At 47.3% G+C, this 27,769-nt stretch overlaps 1 long non-coding RNA gene across 1 annotated transcript; it reads right to left on the bottom strand.

The window, feature by feature from the left end:
- Nucleotides 1-8,291: 8,291 nt before the first annotated feature.
- LOC104861295 lies at nt 8,292-10,228 on the bottom strand. The gene is made up of 3 exons (XR_779965.2): nt 10,178-10,228; nt 9,642-9,771; nt 8,292-8,384 (listed from the first exon to the last, which is right to left on the bottom strand). It is a non-coding gene; the product is annotated as an uncharacterized LOC104861295 (long non-coding RNA).
- Nucleotides 10,229-27,769: the final 17,541 nt, after the last annotated feature.

Raw genomic sequence — 27,769 nt, 5'->3', positions numbered from 1 at the left:
GTGTTCTCTTTCATCCCCGTCGCCCCCCATTTCTTAGTCCCCTTCCCTTTTGCAAAAGCCCTGTCTCCCACTTTCCTATGATCTGTGTTACACGTTGTTCTTGGTTTCTGTTTTGGTTTTCTTGTGTAAGACGGAGCGGGCGGCATTCATGCTTATGTGTCCGATTTATTTCACTTATCATTATGGTCTCAAGAGGCACCCACTTTCCTACACTCGACTCACGTCTATCCCTGTTTATGGCAGTGCAGTTCTCCATGGTGTGTAAACACCACATTTTCTTTATCCACGCATCTGTTCGTAGCATAGAGGCCTCCTCCAAGGTTTAGCTGTCATGAACTCTGCTGCTCCAGATGGGTGTGTATGGACCAGTTACACGATGACACACTTATCATGAGAAGTTGGTGCACCAGCATAGCACACACTCGCACGCACCCAGACACGCACATACACATTTTCACTTCTTCCCCTCTCCCCTTCCCCTTTTTGCTCTCCATCTCTCACATGAATGAATCTGGTCACTTATTTATGTCTTTGGCTCTTTTATATATTTCTTTTTTCCTGTGTCTGAACATACACCTATTTGATCTCTGACACTTTAGAATATCGATTTGTAAGATCTCCTCATTAAGTGTCAGTAAAATGCCATCATACTATAAATATTTTCCCAGCCTGGTTTGATGATATTTTTTCTTCCGGAAGAAGTAACCACATTTTATGTACTGAAATGCATTCATCATTTCCTCAATGGCTTCTGGTTTGCCTGCTTTGTTGAGAAAGTTCTCCCAGCTGTAAGAACATTTTCATAATCTGCTATTTTTCTTCTAGCTTGTGCTTTCTTCTCTTAATTTTATTTCATGTTCCATCTGAGATTATTTTAGGGTTAAAATACCCATTACTTTTCTTCTGTCTTGTGAAGCTTATTTGATATCCGAGCTGTATTTTGCACTTGAAGTCTTCTGAAGATGTAATAAAATATTTGGCACATGCAAGCACTAAGTACTGACCAACTGAAGTAAGACATTTTTGGTTTAATAAATATTCAGCAGTACCCCTAACAGGTAGGAATGCTAACACATTAATGATAGCTACTGTTCGCTCACCGGACAGCTACTATCTGCCAGACAAACAGTCTGATACTTTGCACACTTATATCCAACAACTGTGCAAGGTACATGTTACTATCCCTGTTTTCTATGTAAAATCGTGCATAATCTCTTTTTTTTTCCCTTCTGGTACTGATGATTGAACCTATAGCTTTCACACTGAGCTATATTCCCAGCTTGTCTCTTCTTTTAAAAACATTTTTTGACATAGGTCTCATTAAGGTGCCAGGATGGCCTCGAACTTGTGATCTTCCTGTTTCAGCTTCCAAAGTCCCGGGATTATGGGCGTGCACACACACACACACACACACACACACACCTGTGCATAGCTAATCATGGACAATCTTGAGAGTGTGTGCCTTAAGAATGGCAGAACCTGGCTTGAGTTCAAGTCCGTGTATTTCCCAAATCCTGGATTTCCTGCCTCCATTCCCACCCACGCTTTCTGGCCCGGCCAGTGTTCCACTCTGGAGTTTGCAGCCCTAGAGGTGCAGACTTCTCACTGAGTACTTTGCTGGATGGACTCAAACCTCTTCTGTGCCCTGGACTGATAAGGTCAGACTCGGAAACATCACATGTTGGCTACTGTCCTGCACTTCCCAGTGATCACTGCCTCCTAACTTGTGGTAAGGAATGCACCGCAGTCCTGGAAGTTGTCACTTAGTGACGGGCACCTTAGCAAAAGGACTGAGCTGTCCATCTAAATGTGAATGGGCACGTCCTGGGAATCAGCGTGGGGAGAGGGCCATATCTGACTGGTGTCTCTGGGTGAGGAGGGATGGGAAGAACTCATCTTATTGCGTGGGCGATAAGATATGGGGGCTGCAGCGAGGGCCACGGTGTCTTTCCTTTTTCGTGGGTTTACTTCCTCAGGAGGGAAGTGAGGCCTGGCTGATCCCACTGCCAATCTGCCCCACGGAGGTGTGGGGCCCAGGGGAAGGGGCGGAGGGCGCTGAGCCCATGGAGAGTCTAGGTTCCCATTCATTCCCCCTCCCCATCCAGGAGGTGTGTCCTGACAGATGTGGAGAATGTTTATATTTCTTAAAGTGCATTACAGTAAAATACACGGTGCTGTGAGTCCCCCTCAGAATCCACCCCTCACTGTGACCACCCTCCTCCCGTCTCCTCACCACTTCCTGCACAGCTCTGGGGTCCTCTTTCCTGAGGGTCTTTAGCTGCGCTGTCCTGGCTGCCTCAATGTCCTGAATGGATCCAAAACGTCTCTCTGTCCTGGTCACTGTGACTTTGGGGAGGAGCCGGGAGTCACACGGTGCCAGATGGTGACTAAGGCGGATGAAGACACAGCATCCTGTTCTTACCAGCTGCCTTTCTGTTGGATGGATGGCACTCAGCAGCAGCCTCTGCCATATTTTTGATCACAAATAAGAAAGACTTTCACAAAAGAGGACTCCAGAGCTGTTTCAGAAGAGGGCAAGGATGGTGGGACAAGTGTGTCCAGAATCGGGGAAGATGTGAGAGGCATTCACGGCTCTGTCTTCTCCTGCAGTAGTTCTCAGTGTATAGAACCACTGTGCAACAGGGTCGCATTTGCACTCCCCGTGTTTGGCTTCAGGATGAGCCACGATTAAACCTGGAAGGCACAGCTGTCCCAAGTGGCCCCAGCTGGGACACTCAGAGACCTGGCTCCACCAAAGCAGGAAGCCTCTGATGAGCTTGCTCTGAGGACCCTACTCACTGTGTGGCCTGCTTCCAAGTCCCCAGATCATGCTGGCCAGCCAGGGACAGAGCAGAGGGGAAGGATGGGGCCAGAGTCACACCTGGTCAGGGCCGAGCAGGCCGAGGCTGGAGCATCCATGTCCCTGTGCAGTCCACAGCAGACCTGGAGCCCCCACCTCCAGGAAGGGCACTCGATAACATCAGCAAGGGAGCTGGGCACCATGGTGCACACCTGTGATCCTGGTACTCTGGGAAGCTGAGGCAGGAGGATCTCAAGTTCAAATCCCTGCTGGGCAACTTAGTGACTTAGCAAGACTGTTTCAAAAGAAAAACAAATCAAAAAGGAACTGGGGACACAGCTCAGTGTTAAGGCCTTGAGCTTAGTCTCCAGTACCACAAAAAAAAAAAACAAAAAAAAAAACCCAAAGTAGAAAAAAGAACCAAATAACATCGACCCCCAAGTCCCAGACAATGACCTCCTCTCAGGCCCTCTGGCTCTGGCTGACCTCTGTCTCTAGCCTGATTCTACTCGGCTGGGATTTGAAATCTTCCGAGGGTCTCACGGCTTCCACACCAGCACTGTAAGAGCTGCACCGAGATTGGAAGCACAGTTAGAAGAGCGAAAAAATAAAAATAAAAATAAAATAAGGAAGATCTTCAGGAGCCTCACTTCTTCTGCCTTCAAGAGCAGGTGGGAAATTAGCAAAGTTCTTATCCTGCCCTGTCCTCATTTTCCACATCTGTAACGAGAGTTTCTGATTGGCTTTCTGTCGCTCCCATGAAGTCTGGCGCCTGCCTTCTGAGTTTGTTTTGAGAGTTGCTAGAGGATTCCCTGGCTGCTCTCGCATGCCTGAAACATTTGTGCTCAGACCTAGGCATTTGTCATTTTATAGTCTACCTAGGCCCTAGTGGCTTTGATTCTGCCTTCTGCCCCTCTGAAGGAATCCTCTGTACTTATGCTGCACTCCATCAGCCTGTAGTTTTGCTGGACTCGTGGAAAGGTCAGATAACACGATTTTGGAGAAAAAGGAGGAATATTTAAATGTCAAAGGACGAGTGTGATCACAGGGAGAGGAGGATTCTGAGGGGGACTCACAGCACCGTGTATTTTACTGTAATGCACTTTAAGAAATATAAACATTCTCCACATCTGTCGGGACACACCTCCTGGATGGGGAGGGGGAACGAATGGGAACCTAGACTCTCCATGGGCTCAGCGCCCTCCGCCCCTTCCCCTGGGCCCCACACCTCCGTGGGGCAGAGTGGCAGTGGGATCAGCCAGGCCTCGCTTCCCTCCTGAGGAAGTAAACCCACGAAAAAGGAAAGACTACGTGGCCCTCACTGCAGCCCCTATTTCTTTCTTATTGCCCACGCAATAAGATGAGTTCTTCCCATCCCTCCTTCAAATACCTACATTTCATCATTACTCTTCACCAAACTTCCAGGCTTTCTGGAGAAACTTTCCAAACCATGCAGAAGTCAGAAGTCTGTGTGGGCCCCAGAACAGGGGGCTGGACACCATCTTTCATTTCTCCACGATTTTGCGGCTGTCCTTTCCTGGCTATTTCCTTTCCTGAAAAGTTAGCCGGTTGGATGGAATGGTGCCCGTATCCCTTCCATTTCTAAGGAAGTTTGTGGTTCTCTTTCTTTCCCTCCAGAGACCATGGCTTCAATCCTAAAATTCACAGACCTTCTCCAGTGTGTGGTGGCGAAAATGGGGTGCTATTTGAAGCTGTGGGATCCGTGGTCGGGCCATTTCTCAGAGCTTTCTCTGGCTGCAGTTCACTTCTCAGTTGATGCTCGCACCTGAACTGCCCTTGCCTTCTGAGCACTGCAGACTGGACACTTGTGATTCCCCAGTCACCTTTCTCCCATCCGAGTGTCATGGCTCAGGTCCTGCATTACCCTCTCCAGTGCCGGCTGGGCCCCTTCTGGGGATGTCACCTATCTCAAGTATACTGTTCAGTAGGGTGAGGTGTAGTCCACCCCAGTACCCTTTCCATTCTGCAAGGCTGAATCTCCGTCTTCACAAACACCTCTACCTTCCTCACCTGGCCCTCTCCAGTCAGCTTTCTGCTTTCTGTGTTTCTGAACTTGGCTACTCTGGAGGAACCTTCTTGTGTATGTCTGGCTTATTTCACTCCACATAATGGCTTGCAAGTTCAACCATAGTTTTCCAAAGCACGCTTCTATACTGCTGCTGGAAACAGAAACTAGTACAACCACTGTGGAAAACTGTATGGAGATTTCTAGAAAACCAAAATGAGAAATTCCATCCAACCCAGCCGGTCCCCTTCTAAATATCTTCCCAAAAGAGTTAAAGATGTCATATCTCAGTGATCCATGCATACCCATGTTATAACAGCACAGCTCCTAGTAGCTAAATCTCGGAAGCAGCCCGTATGTCTCTCAACAGATGAATGGATAAAGGAAATGTGGTGTTTACAAACAGAGGAGTGCTACTCTGCCATAAAGAAGAATAAACTTGAGTCATTAGGAGGAAGACGGATGCACCTTGTGACTATAATGTTAAGTGAAATACATCAGACACACAAGCTCAAATATTACCTGGTTTCCCATATATGAGAAACCCCAAGTATAAATAAAGAGCAAAATAAAAGACAGACAGTAGGAAGTAAGGAGACCGATCTTTTGCAAATGGGAAGGAGATGTTGAGATGGACAGAGAGGAGGAAAGGGAAAAGGAATGAAAATAAGAATTAAGACATGTTATGTCCATGTGCCAAGTCCACCCAAGAAATGTAAGTGGGCGGCAGTGGGGAGGGTTGGCTTAGTGGTGCTGCTGCCTGCCTCACAAGTGTAAGGGACTGAGTTTCGATCCCCGGTACCAAAAGCAAAACAAAAAAACAAAGGTAAGCATGCACTGCAGACATGTACAAACAAAAGATTTCCTTTTTGAGGTCGAGAGCTATCCCGTTGTTTGGATAGACCACATCTGTTTATTCACTCTTTTTAATAGACATTGGCTAGCTTCTACCTTTTGGCTCCTTCATGTAAAATAACAACAGGGCCTTAAAGAACAGTAATGAGAAAACACCTCATCCTGAGCCAAGTATAATTAACCACTGCCCAGGTGCAGGATTCGAGTTCCTCTGAGTGAGGATTCATCACAAAAGAGGCCACGCGAACCTTTAAAGCCACAGTGCAAAAACTGCAGGCAAGCAAATTCACAGTGTTCCCAGCAGGGCATTGGGAACTCTGTGTAGCTGGCTGGAAGTTAAACATTTTACAAAAGTACACAATATGGTGTCTCTTCTCTTTTCCTGTGGAAGCCCTTTGGGCCGCGAGCATCTGAGAAGCTGTTACCCTGATACACTGCATGAAAATCTCATTAATTTAGTAGGGACCAGACAAAATAGATTTTGAATTAATTCCATTTGCAGTGCGTGAATATATTGTTCAGAGATCCAGGATGTGTTGCTGGCTGAGGGATCCCCGCTTATCCTGTTAACTGAGGTGATGGTCTAAGCCAATTGATGAAGACAATGATGTTTCCAGTGTTTGGGGGCTGTGGGGGTAATTTGGGGCATACATTATTCAAACCTTCTGGCTATTTTAATGAAATCCATCGGGTTCTTTCCTGTTGTCACAGCCTGAGGTGGCATCTTGTCAACTGCCAGTTGCTATGCTTTAAAAATGTTTCTCATTCCTTTCTGAGCCCTGGTCAAACTGATGGATCCCTAGATATCCTGAGTGTGTCCCTCAGAGTTTTCACTCCGACAGACGCACACTGTACTTGATTTTTTCATTCCGCAGTCTTCCCTGCACCTTTCTGGAGTGACTTGTGCTGGTCAGCGGGCACTCGGCTTGTTTTAAGACCTGTGTGCTTGTGTCCCATTCCCAATGGGACAACGTCCTGCTACATTTCCACGAAGTAGCGCCCCCATGGGTGTGAGCTGGGCACACACAGTGCCTCTCTCGGAAGTCTGGTCGCCACTGCCGCATGACTTCCGGGGCGTTTGTTAGGTGCAGGGCAGGCGTCGTGCCTTCTCTCTGTGATCTGGTCGGTTCCGTTCAGGGCTTCATGATGATGACGCTGAAATGTGAGCTTTGCTAACCCTGGAAGGAGAGGGCAGCGCCCTCAAGGGGAGGGGTGGGGTTGGAAAGCGCAGGTGGGGCACTGCAAGGTGCTCCTCCCTCCTTTTGCCCACACCTCTCTCCTGCCTCTTCCTGTCTCAGTGTCCAGGCCCACCCCCCCGCCTTTTAGATGAACTTTTGCTAAGTTTGGAGTTTTTCTTCTTTTTTTTTTCCATTAAGTTTATTGGTTCTAAAAAATCATTATCCCCCTTGTGTAACGCTTTTTGTGGGTTTTTCTGTAAAAGCTTTTTTGATTGATTGATTGATTGATTGATTGATTATAGTGGAGATCAACCCTAAAGCTTTTAAAGTGAGACAGCACTTTGCTAAATTGCTGAGGTTGGGCAGTCCTCCTGCCTCAGCCTCCCAGAGTGCTGGGATTACTAATGTGTATCACTACACCCAGCAAAACCTTTATTTTTGAAATCTTTCTTTTGTATCAAATTCTAGGTTGAGCCAAGGCAATTGGAATGTGAGTTCAGCCTGGCAACATAGCAAGGCCCTGTGTTTTTTTTTTTTTGTTTTTATTGGTTCTTTTTAGGTACACAGTGCAGTTACATTCATTATTGGGATCTTGTACCTTTACATGACAGGTCTTGGTTCTCATTTTTCCCCATACCCCTGCCCTCCCTTCACCCCGCACCCTTCCTTATTTACAAAGACTTTGTTTCCATTTTTTTCCTTTTCTCATATTTTTTCTGTTTCCTTCTTTCCTTTTCCCTGACCTTCCCACATCTCCTAGTCCTTCAGACTTTTTTCCTATTTCATATCGTCAATTATATAATTTAAACCTTATTTACACTTTTAGTTTTTCACACTAGAGAAACTATTCGCTATTTACATGTGTGTCCTATTCATTTCACTTAAGAGTATGGCTTCAGTGTGCACCCATTTTGCTATAAATCTCTCTAATTTCTTGTTCTTTATGGCTGAGTAGTACTCCATTCTATAGAAAAACCCATCTTCTTTATTCAGCCTCCTGTTGGTGAGCAATTGGGCTATTTACAAGTTTTGTAGTCTCCTCCTTCTTAGCCCTCCCTATTCCTGGGGCCTTAGAAAGCCTGGGTATTCCTGCATGGAAGTCCCTTGTCAGGTGAGGACGCCCCCCAGCCACACCCTCCAGGCTTCCCTTGGGCTCCTTGGACCACCTCTGTCTATCCCCCTACACACAGGCTCCTCCCTCAGACAGGCCCCTGGCTTCCACTGCTATATCTGCAGCCCCAATATTGAACAGTTGAGGTGCTCACTGGCCCCAAAAATTGGTGAATAGGAGAGAAGGGCATGGCGCCATCTTGGAAAGGCCGCTTTGGGTCTCCTTGCCTCTTGGCTGTTTCTCCCTTCTGGCTAAGTGCCTCCACACATTGATGATTTAGATGGGGATCCAGTCAGAAGGAGGAAGGGTGCCCAGGGGATGCTCTCTGTAAAGCAGGTGAAGCCCATTTTCTGAGATGTCTGGCCCCTCTGCTGACTTTAGTGCTTTTGGGTTTTCTGTCTTTTGGTCGTCTCTCTAGAATCAGAAGAAAGACAGGAAAGGTAAGAATCAAGACCCCACGCAGATTTAAAAGTAGTTAAACTTAGTTAACCAAAGGACTGAGAAAACAGGGAAAGTGTAGGGTCAGGGAAGGGAGCTTCCAGATGGGAAAAGGATGAGGATTCCTAAAAAAGAAAAAAATTTGAAGTGAAGCCCTAAAAAAAGACAGAGAAGGGATGGATGTGGAGTCCTCCAGGATTTGGGCGGAGGAGGATAGGTAGGCGGGCAGGTCAGGACAGGTCAGAGGAAAGTAGTCTTTGTCAAACAAAAGATTTAGTTTGGAGTTTATCTTTCTTTGTTTTATTTTAAAATCTAGGATGCTTCACTATTTTATCAGTTTCTCCTGAACCCTCTTTCAAATGCAACTCAGAATATGGTGCATTTTTTATTATTTCCTTGCAGCATGTTGATCATCCTCTTGGTCCTTCCTGGGAACCTTGTGTGCTAGTCTATTCAGTGGAGGGGAAACAGGCTGGTGTCTTGGTGTCTTAGTGTAGGGAGCGGGCATTTTGCTGAAAAGCCATTGTATATTCAAATGCAAACTCCCCACGATTTGTCAGTCACAAATAATGCCTTCTGAAGATGGAGAAAGAAAATCTATTAAGGTTTTCTGAAAGATATTAAGTGCGCACAGGTTCAAGACCTCTGTGGGGAAGTTTTGTGTCCTACAGAGGATTGTAGGGTGCTGATTTAGCATGGAAACATCATCATCACTTATCTTACCTCAGTTTCCCTCCATTGTAAAGAGAAAGATGCAGAAGTGAATGGAAAATCCTGTTGGCATATTATGAACTGGATTTGCTTAAGCCACCTTTCCACAGTGAGGGACTGTGAACATTGCCTCATATGTAGTTGGGGAGCGAACCCCGTGCAGACACCCGTGACTAATGAATGGACGTGGCCTTACTTGCTTTCTCTCTCCTACATTCCCAGCCTCTGTTACATTTTGAGACAGGGTCATGCTGCATCATCCAGGCTGGGCATGATCTTCTAATTCTCTGGCCTCGGGCTCCTAGAATGCTGGGATTAGAGGTGTGAAACACCACTTCCAGCTAGAAAACAAACTTCCTGACTCCCAAACATGGTACACTCTTCAGCAGTTCCCCTCTTCTCTGTCTCTCTTATTTACATGGACTGTTAAACTCTGTGGGTCTGGGACACGGCCACCAGCTCTCGCCACTGCTCACGTACTGCTAACCCAGACACCGCCAGCTCCCGCAGGCACCCACTCACCTGTCAGTATCTGCCATCCCTGAGGCGTCTTGCTGAAGGGCTGTAATTGCATCAGTATCAGGTAGCCACGGAAAGCAGTGCGAGGATCATGCAGGTGCACAGATGGCACAGAAGCCACCATTTAGAGAGCCTGCCAAGAAGACATGGGGCTAGGTGAAGGCAAAGCAGTAACCAGCTCTCCTGCCAGCGCCAGCTGACTACACCTGACCCTCCTTCGGGTCCAGACTCCGCTTATAGCCAAGATCCCCGCCTTTCCTGCCCCCACATTTCACACGATGGCTAACAGACATGGCCCTGCCCCTCTCACCCTGTCTTTGCTCCCAGGGCTCAGGTCAGCCAAAATGCACCCCCCCATTACTCGACAAAACCTTTCTCTTCCTCACTTCATCCAACGTTCCCCAGGTCATTGCACTGGCAGTGACCAGGTTGGCTCTGGGGCCATCTAGTCTACCGCACCAGCAACTGGGAGCCCTCAGAGATCAGGCATATGAAGAACTTGCTTTCTGAAGTCGGAAAACCTGGGTGGAGACATTTACTCGTGAGAGAATGGGGCAGTTTTTGTAGTCAGGATTCTCCCTGGAAGTCCTCAATACTCAGCTAATGTAGCTGAGCCTGAAGAGGAATTGGAGTTGAGGAATACAAGCACGACATGGGGAACTTTGAGACATTAAGCAGAAGTAGTCATCTGCTCCAGGTCAGACACAGGTAAATAAAGATGATGGTGTTGTCCTCAGCCTGAGGTTTCTTTTGTTCGATTCCTATGGGAACCATGACTTGGCAAAGCGTAGTTCTGCTTCAAGCTGCCTTTAGGGTTACAGCTCTGGGTTCTTCTGGCACAGGTTGACGCAAGTTAACGACAGACTCTGCAGTCAGCTGTGCAGGCTGCTGCACCACTCATCAGGTTCGGGTCTTCAGAACTCTGCAGGGACAGCAGCCCCTGGTGTTTGGAGTACTTTTGTAAAGCAGTTGCTCTGCCCGCACCACTCCGGGTAAGAATGCCCTCCTGAACCTATAATACCCAAAACAAGCAGATTTACAGGCTCACTAGAACACTTGGGTGTATAGGGTACAGCAGAGACTAACATTTCCCAAAGAGAACCCATCCTAGAGCGGCTCCAAAAGTGAAAAGGAGTGCTCTTTTATAGCATCTGCAGGCCTGTGATTGGTCCATTTTCAAGCCCATTGATTGGTCTGAATTCAAGCCTGTGATTGGTTCATATTAGAGCCTGCTTATTGGTCCAGATTGGTCTAAACACAAATCAAGCTACTGATTGGTCCAAATTCAATTCTGCTGCTTGGTTCAAATCAAGCCCATTGTTTCAGGGTAGACATCTTCCATTGCTGGTTCTAGGTGTGAAGGACAGCTGGATAGTCGTGGTGTCCTTTCCTGGGAACATGGAGAGAACAGTTTTGATTGACAACTGAAAAATGGTATCAGGACAGTAAAGGGAGATAGGAGGAAATGGATGGGAAAGGGGAAATTAAAAGTATCAAAATGTGCTGTATAAATTCCCCATGATGAATGTATTTCATTATGTGTCACAAACATATGCTAATTTTAAAAATATTTTTTTAAATGGTGGGAATCTCAGGAAGGCTACCTGTGTTCCTGAGTTTCCTTGGTGAGGTCGGGGACATTAGTAACAGGCCAGATCCCTCCCTGATCTCTGCCACTGTAATGGGCAGTTCCTCAAAAAGGTAGCCAAGCAGGAACAGTGGGAGGAGGGGAGAGGCAGGGCAGACAGCCCAGCAGTGTCTCCTGTCCCCTGGAAATCCTGGTGGACACTGAGGCAAGCTGTCTCAGTCCATACTTGCGGGGGGACCGAGGGGAGCAAAGGAAATGGTGATGCAGGGCCGTGACAGCTGTGGTCTGAACCACAGCCCTCGGCCTCATCACAGGGAAACACCCAGCAGGCAGGGCTCCTCTCTGAGTCCACAGCACTGGGACCCAGTGAGGACTTTGCCCAAGCACAAGGGTGAAGTGGAGCCATCCCAGCACCGACAGGGCTGCAGCCCATGTGCTTGTCACACATCCACAGGCCAAGACCTGCGTAGGGAAGCCAGGTCCTTCTCCCGGATGAGGTCTTCCTTTCCAGGGCCCCTGAGGCCTCTGTCCCAACAAGAGGAAGATGCAGGTCCCTCAGCCCCTCCGCAGTGTGATGACCCATTTGCCTTGCCTTCTTTCTTGCATTCCTGCTTTTCTGCTTGCCTGCCTGCCTTCCCTCCCTCCCTCCCTCCTTACCTCTCTCTCTCTTTCTTTCTTTCTATTGTACTGGGATTGAACTTGGGTCCTTGCGCTTGCAAGGCAGATGACGAAACCACTAAGGTATATCCTGCTGCCCCTTGCCTCTCTTAACCTGGGTTCTCACCTTTGACATTTGCTTCTAGATTTCCCCAGCTTTGGGGTTCACGTTAGTCCTCCTCCCAGCTTTTTCCTAATCTGGCTGGATTCTCAGTGGTTCCCCTCGGTCTGGGTTTCTGGTCTGGGGGACCTAGCCTGTCACTGAAGTCTTGGCCTCCAAGCCTCCTGTGTTCTCCTTGGGAGGTTCCTGCAGTTCCAGGGAGCAGTGAGGTAGGTGGGGTCCTCCAAAAGACGTGAAAGAGGAAGAGAGTGAGCTGCGGGTGTGGAATGAAGGAGGAGGAAGCGGAAGACATCACCCAAGTCCCTCCCCTCTTCTCTATGCAGTGGCCAGAGTGCAGAAGGCCTGAGCAGGGCAGGGCACAGGGAAGCCATCTGAACCATTCGTCCTGTCTTTATCTCCTGGGTGACCCTCTGTCCTAGTGGGGGGCTGAGACACTGGTGCCCTTGTTGTGCCCTTGCGCGTGGCTGCCCCAGTGTTGCCAGTCACATTATGAATGGTTCACCCTGAATGACTCTGACCTCTTAAGTGCTGGCTTCAGCTTTTGCAATTTACCCAGGAGAAGTGGAGAAGACTGACTATTGCAGAATACGCCAATAAAACTGCTTGTGGGCTTGAAAGAACCCCTGGCCCTTTTGATTTACGCCATTGTCCCAGTGCTGTTTATCAAATGTACTCGCAGGTTCTCCTCTTGAAGTTTCAAGCTGTAAATAAGATGGGCGTATTTGCCTGGGAGTACCTGTCTCCATGCACCCATTTGGATAATTAGTACAGTAAAATCAATATGGCAGAAAACGAGGGCTTGGCAAGATGAGAAATGGTGTGGGAGCCCGTTGCTTTAACTTTGGTGGGTAATGGATCCGAGACCTTTCCAAGGCTAGGTGGGTTCTGACAGAAATTTGCAAATAACTGGTATATTATTATTCTTTTTAAGACAATATAGGAAATATGTGCATTCTCTCTGATTTGCAGTGGGAAGGACCAAATCATACTTTTGAAAGAAGATTAAGGGAAAAATTTCAGGTCTGGACAGTATGCATTCCACCATGGAGAACTCAGATTTGAAGCAAGTTGTCTACCTGTATAGGTGTTCATCTGGATCTTTATATAACAAATATATCTAGGGCTATTGCTTTTGGATAAAAGTCCTCTTAAGTGTCACTTTAGACTTTGAAATGTTCTGGTTATTTTTTCTAGTAGCGTGCAATAGAAGAGCAGATAAAAATAAAAATATATAACTTGTAAATTCATAAGACAGTGAAGGAAATTTAAAAATCATTATCTCATCACAAGGCAATGTCTTTATTTCTTCATATTCACTTTAAACCTCCAATTTTCAGGTTGCCTGATTCTTCTCCCATTGCAATCACAGTATATTGAAGTTTTGGAAAGAATCAGGGATCTTGGTTTTGGATCCAGATGTTCAGGAAGAGAACCGTTCCTTAGGTTTCACTCTCTGGGAAATAGCAACAACGGATATCAGAAATGTATAAATGTAAATAACAAAATTTTGAACATATAGTTGTGAATTAATGATAGTCATCTTTAGATATGTCATTTCCTGCTTTGTTGGTGTCATGTTATCTTGTTAGATTTTATACAGGAAGATTTAGAGGAGGAGTCCATAGACTGGCCTCAGATGCACTGTAAAACATTGCAAATTGCGTACACATTTTTGCAAGACTGTGTGGATGCTAATTCCCTGATTCTCAGAGAAAGAGCAGAGCATTTTGTCAGTTTCTGAAAAGTGGCTGTGGCTCCCTCATCTCTTAAGCAGCCTGATATCCAGAACAAAGCTAGAACCTCTTGGTAGCCTTTATAATCATGCATGTGCGCATGCACACACATACACACATATACACACACACACACAGACACACACATAGACACAGACCCACACAGACACAAATGCACACACACAGAGACACACACAGAGAGATTTTTGCTCTAATTTGTGTTTCTCACTTCTGCTTCCCTCTTTCTGGAACCTTTGTCTCTAGTCTTTGTCAAAATTCTCTCCACTCCCCCAGAAGGTTATTTTTTTGAAAAACATTTTTCACACCTTTTAGCACACCATCCTTTAGCCCAAGACACATGCTTCCCTTTCTGGGATATGTGACTTGCCCAGGTTTTATTCTGCAGTGGAGCTATTCCACTGACTGCACAGCCACCCCAATCTTTGTAGGAGAGAAAAATGAGCTGGCCAGATACTCATGTTCACCTTCCTGTAAGTGCTTATGTGGAAATACACATCCCAGTATCCTACACATTATTACATAAAATAAACACAGCTGCTACACTTGGGGTCTGTCATGCCTCTCACCACAGTCTTGGGTTAAAGATTTGCCCCCAGCTTTGCACTATTAGGAAGAGGTGGTGGTAACTTCAAGGAGTGTTGCTTGGTATGAACCAAGCTCATATGGGGGTGTCCCGGAAGAGGACTGTGGTCCAGTTTCTCTCTCTCTCTTTCTTTTCTGCAGTGTTGAGGATTGAACCAGGTCCTCATTTATGCCGGGCATGTTCTCTACCTGTGACCTACATCTCCTGCCCTTCACATCACTATTTTTAAGTTTCAAAACGTTTCTTTGCTCCACCATCCTATGAATCAATGTGTGTTATCTTCCAGGACTCTGTACCTCATCAATCTGCTTCCTGTTCTTCATTTGTTCAAATCTATCTCATTGATTAGAGAAATTCAGAGCTCTCATCATGACTTTCTGGAGAAGACAGTACTATGTAACCACCATGCTTTGGTGTGGCTCCATCTCAATGGAATCCATTGGTTCAGAGGGGATGCACTTGTGCTTTGGCATTTACAGAGCTTTCTTATTTTCTGAAAAAAAAAATCTGGCAGAAAGGGTTGACAGAGCTTCTTCATGTGCTCTTGATCCCAGAATTCTCTGGGGAATGGATCTGGGAAGGAAAAATGTTCAGGTATGAGAGCTTTTTATGGTGTGCAAATGTTAGCCTTAGAGAAAGGAGTGAGATGCCAGAGCGAGGCACATGCACAGGTGTAGTCCCCGTGGTGTTATGTGCTGTGGGGTGTGAGTGTGTGGATGCCCATGCGTAGGCTCAGGATGGCATTGTGTGGAAGAGACAAGAAATATCAGGATGACAGTGATGGGACGGATCCAGGAGCTGGTTGTTCTCCTCTGCTGATAACAACTATAGCTGAGCTCTCACCGAGCTGTGCGTGGGATGTGCTGCATCGATTCTGTGGGCTGTGGATAGAGATGGCCATCGGTGGGAGGGACATTGAAACCTGAGAATTTAACTGAAAAATTGTGACTAGGAAGACTCTTGACATATGGTTTTGTAGCGCTGCTCCCAGATGGTAGACTCCTCTTTTACATCAGTCTAAACGTCCCTGACTACTTAACTAGGCTTGGCACTGATAAGCTAGTTATTCAGTTATTCAGGTGCTGATGCTTGCTGGTGATTCTCACTTGTGCATCAGTGAAGGGGCTGGGGATTTAGCTCAGTGGTTCTGCTGCCTGCCTTGCAAGCTCAAGGTCCTGAGTTCAATCCCTGGTACCAAAAAAAAAAAAAAAATCATTAAAGAGTTCAGCCTAATGATGCAGTGGGTGGTCTTAGATGCCCACCTGCTGGGTACCTCTGGGCACACTCAAAATCTACCCAGCTTCAGCAAGCCCTCCTGCTTTCCCTCTCTTCCTGAGAAGTGAGGCGGGCACATGGTTCCTTTCTATTTAATATATATGCCAGATGAGAGAGAGAGAGAGAGAGAGAGAGAGAGAGAGAGAGAGAGAGAAAGAAAGGGGGTCCTTCTAATCACTTAAGGGATAGTTTAAGCCTTTCCTGGGATGGAGCCTCAGGGAGAAGTCTGGTGGGTTAGGTTGATACTCACAGACCACCTCTGCAACTGGTGTCCCCAAGCTTCCAGGTTCCTCGGGTCCCCTTTCCCTGAGATCCAACACAATGCTCCAGGCCGAAGCTGCACCCTCCATGCCCCCATCTGGGTGCTCACAGCTCCTCCCTGGGGTTTCTCTAGCTTTTACCTGCTGGGCCCTGTGTCCATAGCCACTCACCTCTGTCACAACACGTGACCCTCGCTCCCCCAATTCCTTAGACCCCACTGGCTCAGGCTCGGTGGGGTAGCATTTTCTGATAGTTTGGAAGCAGTGGAGATTCACTCTATGCCCTGGAAGAGCAGGGCGGTGAGAGGTGGCCCTGGAGATCCAGCCCCTTTGTCCCAGGCTATCCTCCTGGGTGATTCTCTCTGGGCCAGTCTGATCCCAGACGATGAGCCTGTTGCCTCTTTCAAAACTTCTCTTCTCCCACCCTGTTTCTCCTGTGTGCCATGCCCTGGAGAGGAGGCCACAGTTAGAGTGCAGATGAGTTCATCCCTGTGGTCTAGACCTCTTCGTGCCGACCTTCGATGCCTCCACATTGGCCCTCTCCCAGCCCATGGAGGCCTCTCACCAAAATGAACCAGCAGCCCTTCCCCTTAGTGGCCATGGCCTTTCTTCTGGGCTCCCTTCCCCTCCACTCCAGGTACTTATTAGAGGCCCTGGGGAATTTCCGCAACATCTCTGGTCACATTGCTGTTTTTCAGTGGTGGACAGTTTAATTGCAATGTATCATCTCTAGCAGACCATGGAGCTCACCTGAACCCAGGAAATGTTTGGGGAAAGGCCAGGTACTGAATATTTTGAATTTTGTGAGCCACAATGAATTTCTGTCATGTTTTTTTTTTTTTTTTTTGCTTTAATTTTTTTACAGGTTTTTTTTTGTAAATGTAAGAAACATTTTTAAAGATGGAGACCATGCAAAGATAGGCTGTGGGCTTTGGTGGCTCCCTTGTTATCCAACAATCTCTGTGTGGTGCTTTTCTTCATGGTTCTTGTTTTCTTCTCCTTGTGGATAGCAGGCATCAGAAGACTGGACATTTTCCAGACTTTGTTTCTTTACCTTGAGTGTAAAGGGGTTGCATTCCTGGCTGTGTAAGTTCTTTCTGGTGCTGAACTTCTAGGATTCTTTTTTGTGGGGGTGAATGTGCCAGCTCCCAGGGAACTGTCTTAGATACCTTCCTGTAGCTGAGGTATAATACCTGACCCTCCACACCCACAACTAAGGAGGAGAGGTTTAGGACTCACATTTTAGTCCATGGTCGGCTGCTCCAAGGCAGGAACATCATGGCGGAAGGGCCTGGTGGAGGAACCTGCTCACCATATGGCGGCCAGGAAGCAGCGAGAGCAGAGGCACTGGGGACAGGAAGGCGCCCTTCCGGGTCACGCCCAGTGACCTCCTCCAGCCAGGCCCCAGCTCCTACAGCACAGTCAGCCCTGACCTCACCCATGGATGGATCCACGGATGAGCATAAAGCCCCAGGATCCATCGGCTTCACACAGGAGACTTTTGGCAAATATTTTAAATCTAAATCCTAAGCGGCCTCTGGGCATGAGTGTTCTAGGTGCATGATGTGTTGTCATGCAGGGAGGAGTTACAGACATTCTGGGCTTTGAGGCTGTGAGACCCAATTGTCGTCTAGCTTGACCATTCACAAGGCTCCTCCTGCCCATGCGGAAGAAAGGCACTCAGTAGGACTACTGGGGAGACTGAGTCACAAGGTATGTGCTATGTGACAACGTGGCCTCTGCCCCAGCCCCTGGGAGGGCTATGAGCTGAACGTGTTGCAGGTGTGGCTCCGTCACAGCCATCCGATGGTGAAAGTTATACGGAATCACTTCGGCCAGCACTTCGGACCTAGCAGGACCTAGTGAGCAACTGCCATGGATTTGGCTGAGAGTTATAGGGCCCAGTGTGGGGCCACGATCGCATGACCAGAAAATCACCCAGGATATGCACAGTTACTGTTTGTCACCTCAAATTCAGGTAATAGATCTAATCAAGAAAAATGGTTGTAGGACAGCAGGCCTGAGAGAAGGACAGCCAGACACACAGCTGTGGAATACAGGCCCTGGGTCCTCCTTCGGAGCAGAGAAATGTGTTAGACTTTGGCTGGGCATCCAGGCTCAGAGGCTCTATAGTAGGTCTTTGCTCAAATCCCAGGTAACTGTGACACAAAGGAAGCACATAGTGGGCAGCAGGAACTTTCAGATCAGTCCTGCGCTTTTCCTTGGAATGTATTTTAGTGATGTTTCTTTCCCTCGTTGCAGTTTCAGGGTCGATCCGTGTGCATGACTGGGGATGCTGTTCAAAGGCTATGAGCAGTCCTCTGCAGACATGTGGCATCAGAAATATGCAGGAGAGAGAGAGATCAGCCTACGAAGCAGGTGAAGTCCTTGAAGCTCGAGGTCCTTCAGGAGCCTTCTCCTTTGTCGCCACAATTTAATTCGATGTTAAAGAATGACAAGCAGACAAATCCTGTTGTGCTCCCTTCTTCTTCTGTGGAGACCCATGAGGCTTTGCTTTAGCTCCCACCTGTTCCCACTGATGAAGGAGAAAAAGAGAGAGACACGAGTACCAGTTGCTGCTTGGAAATTAGCACAATCTATTTAACCATTATAGCGAACCCTTAGAGGTTGGGATCGTTCTTTGCATTTATCATTCTACCCACTTTGGAAATTCATCAGAAAGTTTAATTTGCCCAGAGCCACAGGTTGAGAAGTGGAAGAAACAACATTTAAATTGTGGACTGTCTTTGTGACAAACCAAAGCCCTTTTCATAATTCTGTGAAAGTCTCCTACTTGCCCCTATTTATTAAAACCTGGTTGGGTTTAATAATAGATGATATTTGTGGAGCCCTTACCATGGATGCTTACTATATATCCTACACCTTGTAGAGATCTCGGGAGAGCGGTTTATAAACGACTCCTCCAAGTCATATTTTACAGATAAGGGAATTACACTGCAGAGCAATCAAACAGCTTTTGCTTAAGGTGGCAGAGTTAATAAGTGGTAGTGTTAGCGTCTGACATAGGTAACAGGCTTATCTTTTTAATGTGGTGCTGTATAATCTCCTTTCTCTGTGATTTTCATCTCAAATCTTTTTGGTCAGCTCACAAGTTGCAACTGCACTGACAAATTGAAGCAATTATCCAGAGTTTTCTGCACTGGATTCTTAATAATTCATATAGAACCCTCCATCTGCTACCGGGGATAACAATGTGCTACATGCAAAATGAAATAGGGGCCCTTTCTTTAAAAGTATGAGCACCAGAAAGCAAATCCTAAATCCTTTCTTCTTACATTCATCTATTCAGGGCCAGAGACCAGTGAGGACCTATTTATAAAACTTGTTTAGAGCTCTCTGGCTTTCGATCCGTTGGCATTTCCTGGTTGAATAAAATTCCCCGATGGACTCCTCTTTCATTGCCATTCTCAAGTCAGAGAGAGACAGCAACAAATTGCATGTGAGTGGTGATTGCAAGGGCCCTCATTTTGTGTAATTTAGAGGCAGAATGGCTCTCTGATTTAATTACAGGATGTAAGAGTGTGTGATATGCCGCACACCACTGCCAGCTGACGGAGGGCTCCACACCACACTCTTGTTGGCGTCTTCTGCAATTGTCTGACAAATCGCAGAGGGACATTCTGATGTGACAATGGCAAACAGACTTTCCTTTCACTGCCAGGGTAAATCACCAGGTAATTTTGGTGGAAACTTGTGTCGATACAATATGATCTCTCTTCCTGTCTGTCTCTCTTTTTCTTGTTTCTCCCTCTTGCATCCCTTCAAGACTGTTTCATAGTTGGAAAACTGAGGGGGACAGAAAGTCTCTCACTGGGGAGTTGTATTTTGCCTTTGGTTCCTCTATTTGCACATATTCTGCCATGGTTGTTTGATTCGCAGCGTCTCTGAGCAGGTGTGGCAGAGTTCCGGTCAGCCCTTGGACGGGTGTGACTCAAACCAGGATGGGAACTGTGCCCCGGCCTGCCAGGGACATCACCTCAGATGCCCATAGGTGCAGGTTTCCAGTTTGGTAGCCGAGCATCCAGAAAATCTGGCTTGGAATGGAAATTTAGGGGAACTGTGCACCACTGTGTTTTGGTTTTCTCCTGCCCAACAGACCGGAGAGTTTCAGATCGTGGAAAACAAAGAAAAACTCTCCAACTCTTTTCCTCCTGGAAACCAGAGCAGGCCCTGTCCACTCCCTGTGTTTGTACCCAGCCCAGGGACTACCTTGGTCAGGGACCCCGGCCACATCTCTGCTGCACTTGGTGGTGACCCCAGCCCTCACTTGCCTCAGCAGCAACTCAGAACACCTGCTCAGCAGGAGCTCTTAGGAAGCCAGGGCCCTGGCTCTGGACATCCTGTGGGCCCAGGGACAGCAGTCATGGGTCAAAGTGTCACTGAGGCCACTGGGCAACAGGCCCTGGAGAGATGCAGAAGAAGGACTCGGCAGGAGAGCTGTGTTGTACACAAAGGCAGTTCCCTACCTCCTTTGTGCATGGAATCCCAAGCACACCAGGCTAACTGTTCTTGTTTTACCCAGCTGTGCTCCTCTTGCCACCCCTTTGAGCTCGGGACATGACCTCTGCCCCTCTTTGGGCACAGGGCCCACCGAGATGCCATGTGCAGGGCGCTTGGATCAAGTCCTCCTCCAACCTTGCAACAAAGAAGTCTATGCAGTATACACCCTTTAGCCCCACTTTGCAGATAATAAAGACAAGACGTGCACTGATATGGCCAAGATTGGAACCTTGATGGAGGTTCCAATATAGTTCCAAGATTGGAACTATAACTTTCCTCTGTGGTCCATTTTCTTACTCACTGCATCAAATACATTCCAGAAATGGACATACTGCTATTGTCGTTTCTAAAGTTAGTGTTATATACACTGGGGAGAACTCTACCTTCTGATTTGGCCCCTGAGACTTGTTCTTTCTTCTAAGAGATCTTTCTAGATATTTCAGGAGGCAGTAAAAATCCCTGCATTTCTCAGAGAAAGGAGCAAAGTCTTGTATATGTGGGACCATGGGACCCAGATCCTGAGTTGACAGCCAATAGCAAGAATGGTGATAGGTAAGCAACATTTTGTCTCCTTCTATAACGTGTTTAATTGTCACAGATGACACAGAAATGCATTTCTAAAAAAACAGCTTCTACTCAAATTTTGTATGTCGGTTTCCAATTCAGCTTTTCCTGTCTATATTTAACTGTTCCATAGTTCACTGCTTCAGAAATGGCCTTATCCAGGCTAATGACATGAAAATACGGAGTAATATGTACTCAATTGTATGTAATAGGGTTGTAATTCCGCTGAGGGATGCATGAGTGCTTTGCTAATGCCAGGAGAAATTCTGCATGGAATTCCCGGCCCCTGTTAGCATGAGGAGGATCAGATTGGTCTGTGTGGGGCAAGGAAAGCTGGCTTTCCTGCAGGACGCTGCTCTCCACGCGTCCTCCAGAGAGCTAAGCCAGTGGGGAAGTTGAGGCACAGGGGCTGACTGCCTTCCCTGTGCGTTAGGATTTCCTGCTCCTCATGCGGCCAGCCCTCCTCATTATTCTCCTCCTGCCTGGGACTCCCAGGACCTCCCTGGTGTAAAGCGTGCTCCGCGGAGAGGGGCATTTCCACATCAGAACAGTACACTGTTATTTTCAACATGCGTTTGCTGAGGTTTTTCATTCGCTGTCAGAAATCATGCTCGAGGTAGCCCCACCCCAGCAGAACATCTTGCTCCAATTCCTAAGCCTCCTCTCTTTTCATGCCACAGCTGTGTCCTCCCAATACAATGCCCAGTGACTGTGCGATGCCAACCACATGTAGAGTGGCAGTGCATCCGCAATTGGGATGGGTGCAGAGGCCTCGATTGGCCTGGGAATGGGGTGCAGGACTGAAGGTGGGGTGGCAAACGAACCGTTCTATATCCCTTGGGGCCCTTGGGACAAAAGGCCACATGAGAGCCAACCAGGAAGAAAGAAACAATGACCAGCAACAATCATGGTTTACATGTCATCATTTACAAAGTATTTTCACCACCGAGATTGCATGGATTTTTTACAAAATGTCATCAGTTTTACTCATGGCGTCTTATATGCATCATCTACACAACCATTTCTTTACCTGGGATCCAAAAGTCACTAAAAATTCCAGGTAAACATCAGAGGTGGAGCGCTGCAGAGAGTAAGAGCCTGGAGCTCAGGGCCTGGCGGTGTCCTCACCCTGGCCGGTTTGTTCATAAGACCTTGGACAAGCCACCAGGCCTCCTGGAGCCTTCAGGTTTAGGACCTAGCTAACCTCCTCTTCAAGGTGCTGGCAGATAATTCAGTGGGTCGGCACTATGGTGCCACTGTGTATGTTGGCTGTCACTGGGTGCATTTACCTTCCTAATGGGCTGTGGCTTTCATTCAGTTCTGGAAGTCATATAAACTTTCACTTTCTCCACACTCCACAAGGTGATGGCTGTGGAGAGAGAAATTGGATGCTGGTGATTAGCTCAGTTGCCCCCCTCCTGAGCAGGTGACGAGAAATGAAAGGGAGCAAGCGCCCCAGTGGGTTGGATTGGGGCACCCCACAGACTCAGTCGCTTTGTGCCAGGAGAAAGCAAGAAAGGTATTGCCTCTCCTCATACATAAGAGTAAGGGTGAGCCCTCAGAGGGCTGCAGTGCCAGGAAGGGAGCTCAGATATCTACACACAGCCTCCTGTTTGTTCCCCTCACACCATGGGGCTCTGTCCCAGGGTTAGCTGCAAGGGAAGCTCAGCACAAGTGGTGGTTAAATTTTCCTGTCAATTTGATTGGCTTGGAAGCTGTGGAGGGGATTAGTCAAGCACATTTCTGGGTGTGTCCAGGTGGGTCATGGGGGCATGACCTTGGCTTCTCCATCTGGCCCCAGGCTCCCTCCTCTGGGGCACTGTTCAGCTCTGCTCCCTGCTCACCATGAACTGAGCAGCTTTTCTCTGCCATATCCTTTTGTCATAATGTTCCTGCCTTGGAGCAGCCATGGACTGAATCCCTGGAAACCATAAGTCAAATTAAACTTCTGCTTTAAGTTGTGGTGTCAGGTTTTGTGTTCCAATGATAAAAATCTGACTAACACAGAGAGGGACAGTTATATGCATGTATGTAATCTATCTATCTATCACATTTCCATTATCCAAGGATCCATTGTTGGGGGCCTTGAGTGGTTTCCATATCTTGGTTGGGAATTGTACCTCAAGAAACATAGACATGCAGATGCATCCCTAGAGTATGCTGACCTTAATTCCTTTGGGGATATACCAATTAGTGGTGTAGCTGGGTCATATGGTAGTTCTATTTTCAGAATTTGGGGACCCCCCCATACTGATTTCCATAGTGGCTTTTCTAATTTACATTCCCATCAGTAGTATAGAAGAGTTCCTTTTGCCCTGCACTCTTGGCCAGGATTTATTATTATCATTAATTATTATTATTATTATTTATTTTTGATGATAGCCATTCTCACTGGAGTGAGATGGAATCTCAACATAATTTTGATGTACATTTCCTTAATGGTTGGAGATGTTTACATTTTCCATATATTTATTGATGATTTGTATTTCTTCAAATGTCCATTCAAGGCCTTTGCTTGTTTATTGACTAGGCTGTTTGTTTTCTTGGTGTTAAATTATTTGCATTCTTTATGCATTCTGGATATTAATTCCCTATCAGAATAGCTGGCAAAGATTTTCTGTAGATCATTCTGTAGTTTGTTCTCCTTGCTGTTCAGCAAATTTTTATTTGATGTGGTCTCCTTTATTGACTGTTGCTATATTTCCTGTGTTATTGGAGTCTTATTCAGGAAGTCGTTGGCTGTTCCTATGACTTTTTTCCTCCATATTTTCTTCTAGCAATTCCAAAGTTATAGATCTTGGGAGATGTAGCTCAGTGGCATCATGCCCGCCTGACAAGCACAAGGTCCTGAGTTCAACCTCTGGTACTAAAACCTTTGGTCCATTTTGAATTGATTTTTGTATAAGGTGAGTGTTGAAGTCAGGGCTTGCAAGGGAATAGATTTAATACAGGAATAACTCATAGAATTATTTTATAATAGTCACCCAAAAAGTCAAATGCAGAGGAGTACAAGAGATCTAACTGCACACTAGAGGCCCAAAGAATCCAGCCAAGGGCCTGGATCCCATAGCAATGTCCCACACAAGTCCAGCTGAAGGCCTAGAGCCCACAGCCATGTCCTCCACGAGCCCAGCCAGTGACCTAGAGACTATGGCAATGCCTCAATCTTTTCCATATTGAGGATCTGCACCAGGGATGTTCAAAGGCCAGTGGTGAAAGTCAGAAAACCTGCACCAGGCTGAGTGCCCTGCACTAGAGCCAGGAAGTAATGCTCCTGGTGAAGACCAGGACTCCCCTGACAAAAATGGCAGCTGTTCCCAGTGAAAGTGAGGCCCCGAGTTCTTCCTCCAAAGAGAGAACAATCAAGTCTGCACCAGGAAAACCAACAGCTGCAAGCTTCTCCTAGAAAATCAATAGCATACGATCTTCGGCTCTAATTCTCTTTTATGTCATTGGCAACAATCCTCAGGTGGGTCTTCCATGCCCCGACCACGCTAATTCTGTTCAGCTGGGCGTTCCAACTTGGCCATGAGTTAGTCCACCACAGTGAGACATTGAGATTATTTTAAAGCTACACGTGAATATCCAGATTTCTCTGCAAATTTTTTTTCACTAAGTTGAATAGTTGTGAGGGTCAAATGAGGTGCCCTTGGGGACAGCTGGGTTTAGAGCTGGACACCATGGGTCCACGTCACCCACTACACACTGCCCGGCATCCCTGCTCCTCCTCTCTTTCACACTCATCAGGGTTTTCTCATTTTGTTGTCTTCTCTCTGGCTTTTATTTGTATAGGTGAGGAATAATGATAGAAGAGAAGGCCTGGCATTTCATACAAATATAAAACCAGAAAATTAGTTTGTACACCTGTTAAAAATGTTTTTGACTTGTGAATACAATGCTCTTGTCTAGCCCTTTAACAGTTCATTCAACAGATAGTTTATGTCAGCTCCGTGTCTGGCTCCTCATGTCTTAATTTATCAATCAGTAGCTTTTGTGGGGAGAGGGCAGTACTGGGGATTGAACCCAGGGCCTTTGCACTGAGGCATAGCCCCAGCCCTCTTGAAATTTTAAAATTTTGAGACAAGTTCTGGCTGTGTCATTAAGTTGCTCAGGCAGGGCTAGAACTTGTGATCCTCCTGCCTCAGCCTCCCAGAAGGCTGGGATTGCAGGTGTGCACCAGTGTGCCTGGCTGGACTGTAACTCTCAGAGAGTCAGTGTGAGGACTTTTCTTGAGCAGCGTGTATGCTGAGAGGAGGGACGCGTTCAAGTGACATCGTGAGTGACAGACACCTCATGGCTACATGGTGGGTGAGACTGGGTTTTCTCACACTGCTCTGGGGCTGCTGTTTCCAGTGACGATAATGACTCTCAGGAGAAATGGCGGCTCCGGGGCTGGGACACCTGGAGAAGCTAAGTGCTCCCTGAAAGCCTGGGTGCCTCCTAAGGAGTTCTCTTTTCATAAAAGTGATTTACGGCGTGATTTTCATTCTCCAGAGCTGCCAATGGTTGAGTGATATTTGTAAAAAGCTTAACCCCATGGGGATTCCCACTATACTGAAAAAGGCACCATAAATTGCTTCTTTTTGCTGTGGCAGTGAAAAGACTTGAATTATGTTCTTAGGTGTGTGTGTGGGAAATACACTTTTATTAAAAATGTTGACTAAAGAATGCAGTTGACCAAAATGGAGTGCTCTGTGGAGTCACCAAGGAGTGACGGGAGAAGTTGAGCCCTTGCCCTGGAGAAGGCCTTCATGGGGGAGGGGAGACACCCCTCCTTCCCCAGCACACACACACACACACACACACACACACACACACACACACGTGTGCACCCTCTGCGTGGGGTCCAGGGAGGGTCTCTGATGGCCACACCCTCTCCGAGCCTCATCACCACCTTCCCACTGCCCACCAGCTTTAACTCCTGTTCTGCGCCACTCTATTCTATTCCATTCCATTTCCATTTCTAATCTATTCTGGTTCTTTCCATCCCATCCCATCCTGTCCCACCTTATTCCTATCCTTGTCAGAAGAAACTGAAGCTGAGAGTCCAAACACCATCCTCAGTGCCCAGTTGGTGCCTGCTGCCACACCAGAAGAAGTCTCCAACTTGGCCAGCAGCCAGAGAAAACATCTGTTTTGCCAGAGGGAAAACTGGGGCACTGGAAGCTTCTGTTTCCAGGTGTTCTTACCTCTCCTTGAGCAATCCAGGAATCCACTCCTGGCGGAAGTCACCCCAGACAGTGGGCATCATACGAATCTCCAGCAAGAGCTGGTACCAAGAGTGCTGTCAGCAAAGCCATCGTGCAAGTGCGACTCAGGAGCCCACACCAGCCCTTCATCAGTGGACACCTGTGTTCCCAAGAGCCCCCCGCCCCCCACTGGTCATGGCAGGAGAGGGCTTGGACGGACAGGTGAGCAGTGCCGGCAGAAGCCACGCCCACTTCCAGAGGTGCAGCAGGCTGTGTTTCCATCACTCTCTGAGCAGGAGGGCAGTAGCTGTCTGAGGCGATTGGGAGGGTCAGTCCCCAGGTTACTTATGGTGAGCCATGCCAGCCCAGCACAGGGAGCACAGTGGCCCTGGGTGTGGTGATCCATATTACAGAGCTGCATGACCTTAGCCACATCCTTGAGAACACAGGGCCCCACTTCCTGAGTACAGGGGACACTCAGACCACATCCCAGACCGCTGGGAAGGTGAATGGCTTCCCGCAGATGCAGCACCTGATTCGGCCTGGATGGCACTTGGTTTCTGGGCCCGGCACCCTCTTCCTTCCCGCCCTTCTCTCTCTGCTCCATTCCACTTGCTCCAGGGAAACTTTTCCTGGCTCTCAAGTCCAGTTTAGCTCCCAGAAAAAGCGAGGATGCTTTCGGTTGACAAGTGTTAGAAAAGATAAGAACAGAGAAAGTTTAGGTTTACAAAAATCAATTCCAAGAGCCGGCACCACATGTGACGTTGGGCAACAAAACCTACAGGGTTCAGGGGAAAATGGGGTGAGGGACACATCGTGGTAAATCTGTCAGGGACACAAAAACTGCAACCTATAAAGATAGCATGCAGTGATATAAACCGGGCTAAGTGAACAATATGAAAAACTTATAAAATGTAAAAAGCCCCTCGTTGTAGCAAAAAACACATTGCCAAGAATGATAGCATAAGTGTGTTTGAAGGGAAGACAAGTATTTTGAAAACCTTGAAAAGGATTAATGACAATGCATTCTTTACTGTGGTAAATTTTACAGATCCATAGTATTTCTCATCAACCTTCACACACTGTACGATGAAGACATGCAGAAGCGGGAAAGGCCCTGATGCTTTCCAGAGCGGGTGGGCCCTGAGGGCTGCAGTGGTGAGGAATTGAGGAGGGCATGGAGGCTTGAGTGCTGGTGCTTTCCCAAATTCAAACATTGATCATTCACGCGGGATGGTGGGATTTTGGGAAGGTGATTAGGTCAGGAGGATGCACCCTCATCGTGGGGATTAGTGTCCTCACAGAAGGGCTCAGGAGGGCTCATCCCCCATCCTGCAGGGTGAGGGCACAGGGAGGCGCCATCCATGAAGTACAGGTCCTCACCAGACACCAAGCCTACTGCTGCCTCAGCCTTTGACTTCCTGGCTTCCAGAAGTGTAAGCACTAAACATCTGTGATTGGGAAGCTCCTGAATCTCAGGTGCTTTGTTACACAGCAGCACTGACTGACACAGAAGGAGACCTGAAATGGGAGGAAATTCTAGCAGCAGGCGTGGCTGGCTCCTAACACACTGGGGGAGGCTGGCCAGTGTGCATGCACATGTGTGTGTGTGTGTGTGT

The sequence above is a fragment of the Fukomys damarensis genome, unplaced genomic scaffold, assembly GCF_012274545.1.
Source record: "Fukomys damarensis isolate Sample0158 unplaced genomic scaffold, DMR_v1.0_HiC HiC_scaffold_25, whole genome shotgun sequence".
Taxonomy (NCBI): domain Eukaryota; kingdom Metazoa; phylum Chordata; class Mammalia; order Rodentia; family Bathyergidae; genus Fukomys; species Fukomys damarensis.
The sequence above is the reverse complement of the archived record's forward strand: the minus strand, read 5'-3'. Positions and strand labels throughout refer to the sequence as shown.